Source organism: Misgurnus anguillicaudatus, chromosome 23 (genome assembly GCF_027580225.2).
Source record: "Misgurnus anguillicaudatus chromosome 23, ASM2758022v2, whole genome shotgun sequence".
NCBI classification, from domain to species: Eukaryota; Metazoa; Chordata; class Actinopteri; order Cypriniformes; family Cobitidae; genus Misgurnus; species Misgurnus anguillicaudatus.
This window is the reverse complement of record NC_073359.2, coordinates 13,867,892-13,885,795: the sequence shown is the minus strand read 5'-3', so window position 1 is coordinate 13,885,795 and position 17,904 is coordinate 13,867,892.

Below are 17,904 nucleotides of genomic sequence, written 5' to 3'. Positions count from 1 at the left end.
TCTAGCGAGATGTGGGACCAGGGTCTCGAAGGGACTGACAACGGTAAAAGTAACCCATCCAGAGGTTGATTGGAAGTCTTACCAGTGGCACAAACCGAGCAAGCCAAGACAAAATCGTGGGTGTCACGAGCCATCCCTGGCCACCAAAATCGATGCTTAACTAGGAATCTAGTTCTACTAACCCCTGGATGACAAGCAACACTGGAACAATGCCCCACTGGAGAACGTCTGCCTGCAACTCCTCCGGCATAAATAATTGGTTCTTTACCCCTTCTAAGGCTGTCAAAACCTTTGATTCGACCTCCCATCTGAGCGTGGAGATAATGATGGTCTCCGGCAAAATACGCTTGGGAGTGGCAGTATGATCGGAATGCTCAAAAAGACGGGATAAAGCATCGGGTTTGATGTTAAGTTAAGTCTTTTGGCAGTTCTAATGTATTCAAGATTCTTATGGTCCGTCCATACAATAAAGGGTACCCCTGACCCCTCAAGCCAGTGACGCCATTCCTCCAGTGCTAGCTTGACTGCTAACAACTCTTGATTGCCAATGTCATAGTTAACTTCCGCAGGAGATAACCAATGAAAAAATACGCGCAAGGATGAACCTTTCCGTCTGAGGATGCGGGCTGGGAAAGAACTGCTTCTACCTCCACCTCTGAGCATTGACCTCCACTATGAATTGACATGAACGATCAGGGGTAACGAGAATAGGAGCTGAAACAAAGCAGCTTTTCAGTTTGGCAAACGCAGCCTCGGCTGCGTCTGACCACTTGAACATCAAACTAGGGGAGGTCAAGGCGGTCAGAGGCGCGGCTAGTTAGTTGAAATTGCGAATAAAACACCGGTAAAAATTGGCGAACCCCATAAATCTCTGCTGGGCCTTGCGAGACTCTGGGGGTGGCCAATCTACCACAGCCTTAACCTTGTCAGGATCCATGCGAACACCCTCAGTCGAAATGATGTGTCCTAGAAAAGAAACAGACTGTGATTGAAAAACGCATTTTTCCACCTTGACAAAAAGCCCATTCTCTAGCAACCGCAGAAGCACTCGTCGTACATGTGGCAAATGTTCCTGGAGAGACGAAGAAAAAATCAATATGTCATCCAGGTAAACATATATGAACTGATCTACCATGTCTCGCAACACGTGATTGACGAGTACCTGGAAGACTGCCGGCGAGTTTGTGAGCCCGAAGGGCATGACACAGTACTCAAAATGGCCTCTAGGGGTGTTAAATGCAGTCTTCCATTCATCCCCCTTCCTAATACGGACCAAATGATACACGTTACGTAAGTCCAATTTAGTGAAGAAAGACGCTCCCTGCAACCTCTCGAAGGCTGAACACATCAACGGCAAAGGATAAGTATTCTTTACCATTATGTTATTTAACCCTCGGTAAACAATGCAAAGTCGCAAGGATCCGTCCTTCTTACCCACAAAAAAGAACCCCGCCCCCGCTGGAGAAGAGGAAGGCCGAATGAACCCCGTTGCTAGAGAATCAGAAATGTATTTCTCCATGGCCTCCATCTCTGGAACAGACAGAGTATAACTTGCCCTTAGGCGGAAACGTAACTGGCAATAAATCTATGGCACAGTCATAAGGACGATGAGGAGGGAGAGAATCAGCCCCGAGACTTACTGAACACCTCCTTCAGGTCGTGGTACTCCGCGGGCACGTTAGATAAATCCACTGCTTCCCCCTGAAACACAGACTGAGTAACAGTTAGACAAGCAGAGACAAGACAAGACTTATGACACTCCTCGCTCCAGCTGGTAACGGAACCCATTTCCAGTCGATTTTGGGGTTGTGGGTGTGGATCCAGGGATGTCCGAGAACGATAGGAGAGAAAGATGTGTACGTAATGAAAAAAGAAATCTTCTCGGTGTGGTTACCAGAGGTGATGAGCGTGACCGGAGCAGGGGTGTGTTTGATGGTGGGTAACTGATGTCCATTAAGGGCGAAGGGTGCAATCTGGTGGGTGAGAGGAATGAAGGGAATCTGAAGCTTACGTGCAAGTGAACTGTTGATGAAATTCCCCTCCGCCCCGGAGTCCAGAAGTGCATGGTCGGTGTGAGATTTGGTGGACCACCGTAGTCTCACCGGGAGGAGAGTAGATGTAGTCGAGGTCTTGTGAGCAGAGATCCCGCCCGATAGTAGCCTCCGTCTTACTAACGGGCTTTGTCTTTTACCGGGCACCTCTGGCACTGATGACCCGCCTCTCCACAGTACATACACAGTCCTTGGGATCTCCGCCAGTTCTTCAGGCAGCTAGGGTCAGCCTTGCATCGACCCGGATCACCAAATCAACCAGCCCGTTGAGAGATGGCGGTAACTCCGCCGTGATGATCTCCCGCTGGATCCGATCCGCAAGCCCATGCAGGAAATGATCCCACTGCGCCTCCTCGTTCCACCTACACTCCGCCGCCAGGGTCCGGAACTCGATGGCATAATCAGAGACCAATCTATCCTCCTGTCGGAGCTCAGTAAGGAGTCGGGCGGCTTCTTTCTCGGCGAAGGAGCGATCAAACACCCTCTTCATTTCTTCGGATAATAGGGTGAACGAGGGACAGCAGATGTCTCTATTCTCCAACACCGCCGTCCCCCAGAGGGCAGCCTTGCCCATGAGTAGTGAGAGGGTGAACGCTACCATAGTTTCCTCGAGGTAGAATGACCAGGGCTGTTGAGCGAAGTGCAGAGAACAATGAGACAGAAATGTACGGCAGTAATTAGGCTCACCGGAATATTTTTCGGGAATCGGTAACCGGGGTTCAGGAGGATAACTACCCCCTGGAGGAGAAGATGGTGCAGGCAGCGTGAGTGGCGCAGTGGGAAGCGGTGGATGTTGAGAACGCTGAGAGAGCTCGGAAACCTTTGCCACCATTGCATGGATGGCCTTTCGCATCTCCTCGATGGATTGATCCTGATGATCCATACAGACCAAAGTGCGCTGAAGAAACCCCTCGAGAGTCGTGGTGGGTTGGTTGGCCAGATTCTTCTGTAATGACACGAACTGCGCGGAAGCAAATGCAGGTGAAAACAAACAATGTTTATTAATATAAACAGAGAGACAGATGACAGATTAAATGACCAGGCAGGAAATGTCCAGTGTTGTTGGCAATGGTGGCAAGGTGACGGTGTATATTGAGTGCGACGTTGGTGGAGTGGTGAGCAGTGGTGAAGATCCAAACTGAACACAGGAACATCCACACAAAGACGACGACAACAATAAACAATCCAACTGAAGACACGTAGTCCACACAGAACGACACGATGATCCACACAACACAGGAACCAAACAAAGAGTGAGAATCTGGCAGGGAACAGAGACTCATGTGAGATTTATGGAGGAGATGCAATGATGATCAGCTGGAGCGAGACAATCAACACACAGGTAAGCGGATCACTCTAATGAGCACATGTCAGAGCGGTGAGTAAACAAACACACACACACACACACACATGACATGGAGGAAACAATGGATTTCCTACCGTGACACCCAGAGTCTGGAGAAAGAGAGGAGAGGCACACAATCCATGTTGCTTGAGTTTTAGAGCACTTCATGCTTCCTGCTGCTGACCAACTTTATGGAGATGCAGATTTAATTTTCCATCAGGACTTGGCACCTGCACACAGTGCCAAAGTAACCAGTACCTGGTTTAAGGACCAAGGTATCTCCGTTCTTAATTGGCCAGCAAATTCGCCTGACCTTAACCCCATAGGAGATCTATGGGGTATTGTGAAGAGGAAGATGCGATATGCCAGACCCAACAATGCAGATAAACTGAAGGCCACTGTCGAAGTAATCTGGGCTCTCATAACACATGAGCAGTGCCACAGACTGACTGACTTAGGCAAAAGAAGCCCTAACTAAGTATTCAGAGCTGTACATGCTCATACTTTCAATTGGCCAAGATTTCTAAAAATCCTTTGTATTGGTCTTAAGTAATATTCTAATTTTCTGAGATAATTTTGGATTTTCGTTAGTTGTCCGTTATAATCATCAAAATAAACATTCTAAATATATCAGTCTGTGTGTAATGAATGAAATAATATACAAGTTTCACTCTTTTAATGGAATTAGTAAAATAAATCAATTTTTTGATGATATACTAATTATATGACCAGCACCTGTATATTAAGTTTCACCTGCTGCCGGTAGAGGCGCTAATCTAGTATTGGTAAATGCATCTGTTGGTCGTATTTGAGGGAATGGACAAATGACCAAAACAATCGTACTGTAACAAAAGAATGCGCACACCACCAACTATTCCTAACTCTACTCTAAGTCCATGCTGATAAGAATCATTTGCACATTTATTACGTTCTTACGGCCTCTTCCTTATGTTTACCTGCTTTTTTGTTTCTTCATACTGTACAGAATATGAGCAGCCTTGTACTGTCCACTCACATTTTTTTGTGACAGGAGTAATTGACTTCTTAGGCAACTTGGACACAAGAGCAAATGTTAGCAAGTAAAGTTCATTTGCCTGATAAGCAGAGCAACCACGGGATGAAATTGTACATCCTTCAATTTTTAAGCACCTGAGCAATGCCAAAAACGGCTCACTTCTTGTCTTGGATTTGATCGCCATAATGAGTTTTCGACCGCCAGCCTAAGCCACTCAGTTAGAGGGACAATTTAACACCTAATCTAATGCAACTGGCTGCGTTTTCGAGCCACAGCATTCTCATTTACATACCACTAAGCCTCTCTGAAAGCCCTGAGTGCAGCAGAAAAGATATCTGACCTCTGGATGGGCCATAAAAATTGCATTGGCCTCCTCATAACATGGGGATTAATCACACATATGATTACACATTAAATTACCTGCACTGTGTGCGTTTGTGCTGCGCTTTGGTGTCAGCATGTTAAGGGTTTTCATAAAAGTTCGTTGCAACTACTTCCTAAAAAATCCTTGTAACCAATTGGTTTTTGACTGATATAGACTGACATTCTGCCTGGCTTACCCTTTTCTTTAGAAAAAGGACAGATTAAGACAATCCGTTGCAAACCACCTCGACTTTGCAAGGTGCTTTAGGACTAAAAGCAAAGAGGATTTTTTTTCTGGTGCTTCTGAGAAGATGCTGAAGAATCTTACAGCATTAGTTTTGCCCACCTGGAAGAGCACACCAGTTCACACCAACCTTCCCCTTTGTTTACTAGCTTAGTCACATCCTAAGTCTTGATAATACAACCCTGATATAGATATCACAAACATACTTTTCCACAAACAAATACACACAAATACAGTCATATTTAAAGGAATGCGTACAGTAAGATTACAGCTCACTTTTGCCCTTGTTCATTGTCTCATTAGAAACCTACACTTGAGTCAGACGTCCCACATCAAAGAGGAAAGGCTCACAGCATTCCTCACTCCGGATCTAATCCAAAGATTGCAAAAATCCTTCTTGGCCTTATCAGTAGCACCTTGAACACGTAAACCCAATATACTGAGTTATTTAACACTCAAATCTTCCAACATTTAAGTCATTTCCTGTGTAAGCTGTTTTTCTGCAAAACTTGTAACTTTGTCACATTTCCCTGGATATATTAAATAAGGGCCTATCAGGCAGGTAAACATCTGTTTATAAGTTATGTAAAAAGTGGGGATACATTAGGAATCAATTATCACCATTGCATCTCACTAAACGTATGCTTTGGCCTATCCTTCCAAACAAAAACAGTCATAGGGTTTATGACCACGGGGATGGGCCGCTGGTGGCATTAATGGGCAGTAGTATTGTGTGGCTTGCTTGATTTATTCCCTTAGGGCTACTGTTCTTTAGACAAGGTCCGCTTTTCCTTCTGCCCAGACCCCTAAAAAACAAAGTGACAGCTGCAAAACCTACCAAAGCCTTTGCATTAAACACACTTTCACTGTATGATCCCAAAGACTAATTGGATTGACAAGCTAACCTAAAATAAGGTGAACGACCATTCAAATATATTCTGTACTGTATCTGTGTGATGTAATTCAAGCATAATTCAAGAATATTTAGATATGACCACATGCATAACCGTAAACACAGTCACCGAAGAAGCCGAAATTGATGTCCCTTATCACCCTGAGGTACTGACAGTCACACACAATAAGAGAATAACCAGATGGCCCCAGTCCAATCTGTCGCAGTGACCTGTGCACCCGCCGCCCTGTGCCAGTTGCCCATTTACGCCATACAGGCCTGCACTCAATCACCAGTTTATCTCACTCACTTACCCCCGGCCTGGCAGATGGCACTGCCAACCTTGCCAGAAGACTCAGCCAGCCTCACACCGTACAGCAGAATAGTAAATGAGTTAGTTGTATGCACATGGCATGAATGTCTACTTGACCTGTTTGCAAAGTTTCACGATAGTCTCACCAATGAAGCCAACTTTAACCCATTGAGGAGGTGTTTATGGGAGCAGTTGGCCAGAGGGGGTCCTGACAAAGGGGGTCTGTAAATAAATATTCTTTAGAAGGAGTCAAAGCCACTAAAATGGCTTTTGTTTCTAGAGGCCAAGTGCCCACTAAGCAGCGAATCACTCAATACAATTTGTTTTTCCAGTGATGAAGATTTTGTTGCCCTCCAGAAGGCAGGAAATTTGTGATTGTTTCCAAAAGGCCATATGTTATTTTGGATTCCATGGCTATAGCAGACGTTACAATTAGGTTGGGTAGATGAAAAGCAACATAGTTAACTTAATAGTCCACATGTGAAAGACTTGTCAGATGTCACAAATATTTTTATATCACTGTTAGGTAATGTAACCTTTACAACCTTTTTGTAAAAGTAACACTTTACAATAAGGTTGCATTTGTTACTAAATCCATTAGCTAACATGAATGGTAAATTCACAAATAACAATAAGTTTTGTTTTAAAAGTTTGTTGTGCCAAAACAGTTATTTATAGAGTACATTAACTAATGTTAAAAGTTATAAGTTTTGTTTTAAAAAATTATTAGTAAGTGCTTAGAGTAATATGAACTAATAAAAAATGCTGTAGAACAGTGTTTCTCAAACTTTTTCAGCCCAAGGACCACTTTATCGTCCAATTTTTTTCTGAGGACCACCTAAGAGAATCCAACTCTAACACCCCCCCCCCCCAAAAAAAAACAACAACAACAACAACAACACAATAGGAAGGATAACCTAAATTTAAGTTTAATATGCAGCTGTTTTAAGACAAAAACTAATTTTTTAAACACAAATGCAATGCTATGTTCAGAAATTGTTATATGAATTTTATTTCATTTGAAAAAGTAAACATGAAATGAGTTGCAGCTTAATATGAACAATAAACTGCACATGTGAAAAAAACCTGCAATTAAACATACTGTAACAGCCTAGGTCCCACTTAATGTCATTCCAAAGAGCCATTAATTTATAACTGAGGGGGTGGGTAGGGTATATGAAGTTTATGGTTGTAACAATGGTAACAATAAAATGCTAAAAAAATGTTTCCCTCAATGTCCAAAATCACTGAAATTACAGGGATTTTACACATGAAACAAAAACTAGTACATTACAAAACAAATGGATTTGTGGATTTTAGCTGCTTTCAGTTGATGCTTGATCTTTTCTTTTGACTCCTCTTTGGTTTAGCCACTGATCCATTTTATGTTATTAAAACAAAATGGCAAGAACTGATATCACAGTTTCACCAGTGCATTAAAAATCTACTTAAATAAGTGACAATTGTATAAACACTTGCCTAGTTTAGGTCATCTTTTGGCGGACCACTGGGTTTGGGGGACCACTAGTGGTCCGCGGACCACACTTTAAGAATTACTGCTGTAGAAGTATTGTTCATGTTAGCTTATGCATTAACAATGTTACAAAAACTTCATTGTAAAACTTTACCGTAATGTCTAATCACTATTAGACTTTTATACTTTTACAAAAATAATGTTATTTTCAGCATTGTTATTTTCAGAAACAAGGTTATTTTCAGAAACTGTATTACAGATACATAAGTATAGTATATACAATAGACAAAAATAATCACAAATACACAACTTATTCTTTGAAAACTACACAATCTTTGGTTATAACAAATATTTTTAGATACACATATAAAGTCAACAGTGAAACTTTATTTTAACGAATAAGTTACAATAAAGTTTCACTGTTGAACTTATATGTGTTTCAAAATTGAAACTAAAGAAAAAAGTGCAACCAATTTGCCGTCTCCCAGAACACACACATAACTTTTCTCTCTCTCTCTCTCTCTCTCTCTCTCTCTCTCTCTCTCTCTCTCTCTCTCTCTCTCTCTCTCACACACACACACACACACACACACACACACACACACACACACAAACTCATTTGAAGTCATCTTCAGCGTCTGTCAGGAGAGAGATAGTTTGTGAGCACTTGGCTGAAGAGGTAATTACACTTATCTGTTGTCAGGTTTTGTCTCAGTGCAACCGAGCCTGCTTCAGGAACAGAGACGTGGAGTCTTTGTGCTGTGAGAAGGACCCGGGCCCGCTGGCCCACAACACTCCACCTGCCAGCTGTTCCCTGTAGCCTGCAGGAGCCCGTCAGTATGTTCAGCTCTATCAGAGCTATCGCTCAGCAGCTAACACAAAAGATCGCTTTACCAAAACTTAAGCTGTTTCCCCTCTGTTCAATGGGAAAATACAGTGGCTACTGTACCCAGTTCCTCTTGGGTAATTTTTAAGTGAACTTTTAACAAAAAACAAGGCAATGTGCGGTCGCTGAGAAAGTGCAATGTAATATTTGATACTATATTTAATTTATGTTATAAATTTGACGTGGATGATAAAGGTGACCATATTTACATCACATTAACCACATAAAGTACATATTAGCTTATCAAACTTTCACTAAATTATTTTTTTTAAATAAACCAACCCTGAAAAAATCATGTTATCCATGCAACTAGCCCCAGTTTACCCCTATACACTTTTACTTGTATTTATCTTGTTGGATAATTTAGCTATAATGATTACAATAAATGCTGTAATGAATGATGTTTGTTTTATTGTTTTGTAGTTTCTCTGTGTGACAGCAAACAATAGCTTGCTCTTAACATCATGTTATGAAAGATTAAATCCTTTCTGTTTATGCCACATAAACACACATTTTTGGATGTTATATTTTAAACACATAAAATGTATACATAAAAAGTACCAACAAAAATTCTGAGCATGGAAAAATGCTTCAAAACTAAACAATGTGACTATCATGTATAAAAAATAAAGTTTTTCTTTTATATCAATTGATTATTTTGTAAATGCTACTCTTGTTGATCCGGTTAATATGATTAAAATGTTGGATTGTGGTTAAAAAAAGCCATACGTGCTATTGAAAAGCCCAAATCGATGTTCTAGCTATTTTGTTATGTAGCAGTGCTGATGGTGAGCTGTTGTACCCTTCTCAGATCCTCTCATTACCCCTGCAGCCCTGCGGCATCAATTATGCAGGAGGAACAAATTTTGAATTTGACACCAATTGGGCCAGTTCGAGTTTTCAAAAAACATCCAAGTATGAATAATTGAGGGTGCATGTTCAGTATGTGATCAGTAGACCATACTGATAGACAAGTGGAGTTAATCTGCAGGACTGGACGCAACTCAGGACACCAGCACTAACTGGAAAAAATGACTTCATAGCAAAACATCAAATCAGTGGCATTAAAATTATCATTCAATTCCTTTTGTTTATCAAACATAAAAATTAGTAGTCACTAAATTAACAAAAAAATTTACTAATGTAGACATATATAAATCCCTTTATAATGTTTTATACAATATGTAGCATGGTGTAATGGTTTACAAATGCTTTTGCTAGAAATTTAAAGCTAACCTTAGGTCAGAAGTGAACTAAACCAAGTAAACTACAAGTTTCCAACAACTCTTTTAAACTTAAATACACTAAATACATAAAAAAAAATTATCGTGCCATTGTTGCATTGTTTTTAAGATGTTAATGCATGATGACATTTAAAGTGCCCGACTATGTTTGTAGTCCCATGAAAGCTTAGCAATGGCCCTTTTCAAGATGCTTAAAATATTAAATGTAAGTGAGGGTTTAGTGTGTTTTATGTTGTAGAACAAAATGTGAACATATCTTGAGTTTGTGTTAATCCAAGATCTTATTTATTTAAGGCATTTAACCAAAACTCTATTCAAAAAACACACTGACTCTGGGATGAAAGAAATGGAAAATGCTAATTTTCAGGTTTTGCTTATATATTCGCTTATGTTGCTTATTTTTTAGATATTCACAGACTGCATTACAGCATTAAAATAAAATGGTGATAAATAGCACTGAAAGTGGTTCACTGGCTCGTAATTATAAGGGAACCATTTTTAGTGCTAAACATCACCTACACTGTAAAAAACACTTTGCTGCCTTAACATTTTTTGTTAAATCAACTTAGATTTACAAGTCATGTTAACAGAAATGAGTTGTCACAACTTATAAAATATAGTTGAGAAAAGTCAACTTACAGTTTTTCTGAATTGCTAAAACACTAAACCCCAATCTCTGAACCAAATTCATAGTGGCCTAAACCCATTTGTCAAATCATGCACTCTTTTTGCAAAACACTAAACACAAACTTCTCACTAAAACACACATTTCACACTGCAATGAACTTGTTTTATAAATGCTAAACACAGGCAACAATTGAACACAACTACAACACCGTTATCATCGAGTAAACACAACAACTCAAAATTCTACACACTTTTATCTAATGGTATTTTTTACCAATTGTGTGGATTGGAAACGGTCTGAGAGGCAGATGAAGAGTATGATGAAGAAAAGGACACCAGAGACAATGCAATTGGCAAAATTTTTAGTTGGATTGCTGACTTTTTACAAAATACAAGTGCTGCTTACAGTAATATTGAAAACTTACTATTACTTGCAGTATTTACAGTAAAGTATTCACTATATTTACTGAACTAAACTTATGATTACAGTAATATAGATTTTAACAGTTTTTGTCAAATGTGTTTTTATGTACAATAAACATGTATTTTTCTGTAAGCAGATCTCCTGGATGTGGTGTTTTCCATTTTTTAAGGTAGTGTCTAATGGATGCTTGTAGTGTTTTATATTATAGACTTATGTGTGTATGATTTGAAAGCTTAGTTTGATTTCGAGTACAAGTGAAATGGTTTTGAAGGAATTGTTTGATTTTGCTGGAAGAGTCAGGGGTTCTGTGAATTTTGTTTAAAATTGGGATTTGTGTTTATGGTTTTGAGAAAATGAGTGATGGTTTCAAAAAATGTGTTTTAGCAATTCAGAAAAACTGTAATTGTATAAGTTATAAAAACTCACCTGTAGTTATACCAAACTCATCTCTAGTCAAGATAAATAATAGTAAGCACCTGTGTAGAAGCATATCGTGCTATGTTGAACCATAAGTGTGTTAGCACCACTTATAGTTTAACAGAGGTGCTATATAGTGCTAAAATGGTCCCCCTATGATTAATGGCTTTTAGTACTATTTAGCACGTAAGAGTTCACTTTGTTTTTTAAGAAAGTAACTCTTCAAAACTAACACCTTCTTTAACACCTAAATCAGCCCATCTGTAGCACTTTAACAGATCTTCTTATTTTGTGTCATACAGTATGATTGTGTGTGTCCCTTTAGCTCAACAGGTAAAACATTGCATTAGCAACGCAAACATCAGGGGTTTCATTCCAAAGGAACACACCTACTGATCAAAAAGGAATAGCTTGAATGCACCCTAGGTCACATATGCCAAATGCATATATGTAAATGTTGTTTGTTCATCATTTGTCGGAAGGGTGGGTTTTATGAAGTCAAACAAGACTGTGGGCGTGGAGGTGCGTGAGTTCAACTGAACACGCGGATTAACCAAAATGTCTTGCACTCAAACTTCTCTTGCTTGTCTTTTTAGCAGCTCTTGATGTGGATAACAAACATCCTTAGGGCGGACAGCGTGAATCATGCCACTGTCACCTTGTGTTTCCCGCTTTGGCTTGTAGCCTAATCTTTTAATTGTCTAGAAGTGAATTCCCTCGCTGACAGAGGAATGAGGCGTTTAGAGAGATATTAAAAGTTGATTCAAACAATGTTGCTGGAGTCTGTCAATGAATGCTTAGGGTTACAGTGTGTGAAAAGGAACTGTTGTCATCCTGTTTTGACAGTTTCAAGGTGACAGAGTTGATAAATGGAGCTTGAGACGATATTGTTTGGCTGAAGATCAGTCATGTGTAAAATGAAAAACAACATCAGTAAATTAATTTGTAGAGCTGTACCGCAACCAACTATGTCCACTATGTTCATTTATATTTACTCTATACACTCTAAAAACAAACTGTGCTAAATACTATAGCACCACATATGGTTCTACATAGCACCTTATGGTTCTTACAGGTACTTCATCAGTGCTATATGGTGCTTAAAATGGTTCCTCTATGATTACGAGCCAAGAACCACTTTTAGCGCTATTTAGCACCATTTGTTTTTAGAGTGTAGTGTAACATATGCGTCACTCTTGGTTTGAAATCAACTTTTTCACTAACCAGCCAATTTGAGACACACTTTGCTAATTGCAAACCTTTGTAACAGTCTCCAGATTTACTAGTCAAACACATGCAAGCACTATAGCGGTTGGAAAGCACACTGTAAAAAATCCAATTAATGAAATGTTGGAAGGGCAAAAATATATAAGTTAAACCAATTTTCTTGTTTGGGCTTAGTTGAGTAGACATATTATTTTAAGTCTAGATAAATCTGTGTTTAAAACATTAAATGAATGGTTATTTTCAAATTCAGTCAACATTCAGAATGTCAAATCTGGTCAATATGTGGACTTATGACAGCTATGTTTCCTGACAACAAAATGCTCATAATATTACTGTTATTTGGTAACAAAATGTAATTTTAAGAGTTGTTCAGGTGTGAATGTATGTGCTTTAAGTTTAAATATGCGGTCAGCTAATAAAGATAGCGTCTATTTAAAAATGTGCTCGGACACTTTCGGACGGAGAAGAGCTCCAGATAAGCTCCAGAAAATCAGCGGCGCTTCGCTCACACCCGCCCAGCGCTGCCTCGCCTCGGCAAGCCCATCAGACTGCTGGCTCTGATATCTCTGTGGCATTTAAACATGCGATTTAATTAATTTTAATTTCTTATAGTCAATAATAAAAGGTTTACCGGTATGTTTTAAATCATATTTTAGGATTGCACTTAAATGATATCGCTGTTGAATGATATTTCATATCTTTCACATTTGTTATAACTGGGCTGCGTACTGCCTGCGAATTTGAACTTCAGAGCTGAAGGAGCGAGTGGAGAAATAGTCCCAATATCATAACAATCTTAAATAAAACTTCTAAATATACCCGTGTGTGTACCCGTGTGCGTGCGTGTGTGCGCGCGCCCCCACGCGCTCGCGTGTGTGCATGTATGTATGTATGTGCGTGCGTCTGTGTATTTTGAATTAAAAATGTTTTAACTCGGAAGGCTCTGGATTACAGGTCATTTCATCTGAGATCAATCCACACATATAACAGCCGGAATCACTTACTGTTTCACACAGGACACAAGTCATCAGCCGTTTCCTCAAGTTCACGTCAGGTAAGTGTTCGTAATTAAATGTAAATTTTAGAATATATTAATCTGCAAAGACGCAAATACTCGACGTTTTTGTAATGATATTTTTGTAAAGATATATTTAGAAGTGTTTTATGTTATGTGTCCGAAGTAAAGTGGAGCTATTTTAGTTAAGATAGCCTGGATATAACTGTTAGGTGGTTTACCGGACAGGGTTTAGAACTCGGTCTTTATTATAATTGGGACATTTTTACAAACAAACCTTATAAAATACAATACTGGCGTGCATTTTGAGACAAAACAATAGCACTCATATGTTAAGAGATGTCAATAAGTTATTTTAGTCAGTGAAAAGCCCTGTCCGAGAAAACCGCCCAATAGGGCTTATTCGCAAACACCGGAAGTCGCTAACCGCGGCCATCTTTTTGACATGACATCTGTCCTAGCCACACGTAGATTTGAGTCGAGGGGAGCAGTAGCCTGATGGCTTCATCTCGTCTGTATTAAGAGAAGATGAGCTTGATTATTGTGGAACCATATCAAATAGACCCAATAGTCTTAAGTAAAGATCCGTCCTTATTGCCAGCCGTAACTTATCCGGATATTTATAACTATGTCGTTCATACAGTATCCGCATTCATCATACAAGCACTGAAGGGCCGTTCACATTATAACGATAACTATAACGATAACTATATCATCGTCCACATCACCAAACAATACGTTTATGCTAATTCGCTCACGGCACTCGCGCAACTCACTTGCCTTTAATATTGCTTGTAATAAAAACTTTTGCAGATGTCCTCAACACGCTGCGTTTTGCGTAACTCCAAACAGTGAATCTAATAGTTTGTGTAATCTCTTACCTTTTGGCATAACAGTTAGTTAATGTAATAGATTAAAAAGCATTGCGTAGTCAATTTTCACAGCAACTGGAGATAATCTAATGTTATAGACTTCAGCAATGAGCTTCACTGTCATTAAGTGCTCGTGCACTTAAAGTTCAAATAGATTTTAATGCTATCAATGGTTTATCCTTCATCAGGTGGGAAAAATCGCTCAGAAAGTGATCCCAATGATGTCGTTCATTGTATCTGTATCGTTATAGTTTGGGTGTGAGCTTCGCTATTCTGTTTAATATAAAACGATTTTCAAAACTATATTTTTTAAAGTTATCGTTATAATGTGAACAGCCCTTAGTTCCCTACCTAGTATCAATGCCAGACCTATTATTATGTTCATATAGTTATTAATACTAATTTAATAACTGTCTCAATTTATGGCAGCTTATTTGAAAGAGCATTTTCAGCCACTGCTTACAGCTAACCATATGTGATCAAATTATGGGTACAGACTTGGCTGTGAGGCATATATCCCTAACGTTACCTGTGGTAAAATGATGGGGACAGACTTTGCTGTTGGGAGTCTCTCCTTCGCTGGTTCAACTCCTCTGTCTCCTTCCTTTCATGTTTTCTGACAGTCGGTATCGCATAAAAATTAATTCCGGGGTTCTTTTTGCTGTTGTTAGAACATCCGTGTATTACACCACACACCATCGCGCGGTTTAAAAAAAATTGCACCGATAATACTGTTATGTTTTCACTATCATAACATATATATATAAAACACTCTGAAATGCACTGTGAATAAATAACACATGCGGAGGCACTTCAATCCTTGAATAGCTTTATTTAAAAGAACACAACAACATAATAATACTAAAGTGGTGCCACCTGTAGGCACTATGGAGAATTACAGTGTCACATACATAACATCTCCTCCCCTCTTAGATGAAGAAGGACTTCAAAACATTTGAAAAACAACAAACATAATGCAATTATTTATTCTACACTAGAGGTAGAGGGTAGACTGCCTCTTGCCTCGAGCCAGTTCGGGGATTATTCTGCCCCATATCAGAACAGACTCACTAACATAACTAATTACAGTTCAATCCAGCAGGTTTCATAATGCTATAATGTCAGACGATTGGGTGGTTTAATCACTCTGGCTGGATAACGCCTGACCTGTGCAGGTGGTATGTCGAGTTTTCCATGCTGCATCTGAGACTCTGTTGATGTATCACCGATACCATCTCTGGTCTCAGTTAGAGGCGTAGACGAAGAGGCATTTACAGAGTTCTGCACTGGAACAGGCACATTCGTATTATCAGGTAATACTTTCAACTGAGTTTCAGCTGTTTGGTTTGGAATGGACAAAAGTTGATCAGTGTGACGCCTCCATTCCTCAGAAGCACCAACATCCACAGTATAAGATACTGGACCACTTTGAGCCGTCACCACTCCAGGTGTCCATCTCTCTCTCCCCCTATAATCACGAGCCAGCACAACATCACCTACTCCCAATTGCCTCTGCTTTGAACGACCAGCCCGGCGGAGAACCTGAGAGGTCTGTGAGAAACGCACTGCAGCAGCCACACTAGGTCGCAGGGCATCAAGACGTGTGCGCAAATGGCGTCCCAAAAACAACAGGGAAGGAGACTCTTTTGTCGTTGGATGTGGCGTGTTGCGATACGTCAGCAAGAAAGTTTCCAGACGTTGCTGAAGAGTAGAAGAGCCCTTAGAAGCCTTCAGTGCTTGTTTCAATGACTGGACAAACCTCTCAGCCTGCCCGTTAGTTGCCGGGTGATAAGGAGCCGAACGGATATGTTTCACATGGTTGGCCTTCAGGAAATTTGCAAATTCCTGAGAGACAAATTGTGGTCCGTTGTCGCTCACAAGGACTTCAGGAAGACCATAATGACTAAACAGGTTCCTTAAAACATCAATTGTTTTTCCCGCTGTCGTGGATGTCATCAACCGCACCTCAGGCCACTTTGAATGTGCGTCAACCACGACTAGGTACATGTAGCCCTCACACGGCCCAGCGAAATCAACATGTATGCGCTCCCATGGTTTGCTTGGCCACTCCCATGGGTGGAGGGGCGCTTGGGGTGGCATTTTCTGTATTTGTTGACATGACTGACACATTTTCACTTGCAGTTCAATGTCAGCATCAATACCCGGCCACCACACATAACTGCGAGCGATGGACTTCATTCTGACAATTCCTGGGTGGCCCGTGTGCAATTCCTCCAGCACTCTTTTCCGCAGCTTGTGAGGAACGACGACTCTCAACCCCCGCATTAAGCACCCTTGTTGGACAGACAGTTCATTGCACTTGGAGATGAAAGGCGAAAGTGCATTGTTATCTGTCAGGCTGACAGCTTGAGTCCCTTTTAGAACCATCTCGACTACTGTAGACAAGATAGTGTCACTCATAGTTTCATGTCGGATATCAGTGGCACTGACAGGTAGCTTCTCTACCTGTCTGAGGTAGAACAGCTCAACAGCATCCTTTTTCTCTCTGTGTTCCACTTGTAATGGCAGACGGGAAAGACCATCAGCATTTGCATGATGTTCACCTCTTTTGTACTCAATGGTGTAGTTGTGTGCAGATAAAAGCAATGCCCACCTTTGCATCCGTGCCGCCGCCATAGATGGGATTCCATTCTGTGGTCCAAAGATCGTAGTAAGGGGGCGGTGATCTGTGAAAAGCGTGAATTTCCGTCCATAGAGATACTGATGGAATTTTCTGACTCCGAACACGATTGCCAGAGCCTCACGCTCGATCTGCGCATAATTCTGTTCTGCCTTGCTAAGTGTGCGTGATGCGAAAGCTATTGGCTTTTCTTCACCGCTGGGTAACATATGGGAGATAACGGCACCAATGTCGTATGGTGATGCATCACACGCGAGCCGAATTGCGTTCTGTGGGTCATAATGTGTCAAGACGTTTTGTGACACTAATTGTTCTTTTGCCTTTTTAAATGCACCCTCACACTCTGAAGACCACTGCCAACGTTTCCCCTTACACAGCAGGGCGTTCAATGGACTCGCTATGGTTGCCAAATTAGGTATGAATCTCCCATAATAATTCAGCAGGCCAAGGAATGATCTCAGCTGTGTGATGTTTGATGGGGTTGGAGCATTAACAATTGCACTTACTTTTTCAGGTGACTTGTGCAAACCTTCAGCATCAATTATGTGACCCAAGTATTCCAATGAGTCCTTGAAGAAGTCACATTTCCCTTTTTCAACATGCAAACCATACTCTTCCAGGCGTCCAAGGACTGCATCCAGGTTTTCCAGGTGTTCAGCTTCAGTCCTCCCAGTAACAAGAATGTCATCGAGATAGCAATGGACATTGGAAAGACCTAGTAATACTTGGTCCATAGCTCTCTGGAATATAGCTGGAGCCGAAGCAATTCCGAACGGAAGGCGTTTATACTGGAATAGCCCTTTCTGTGTGGAAATTGTAAGGAACTTCATTGACTCCTCCTCCACCCTCATCTG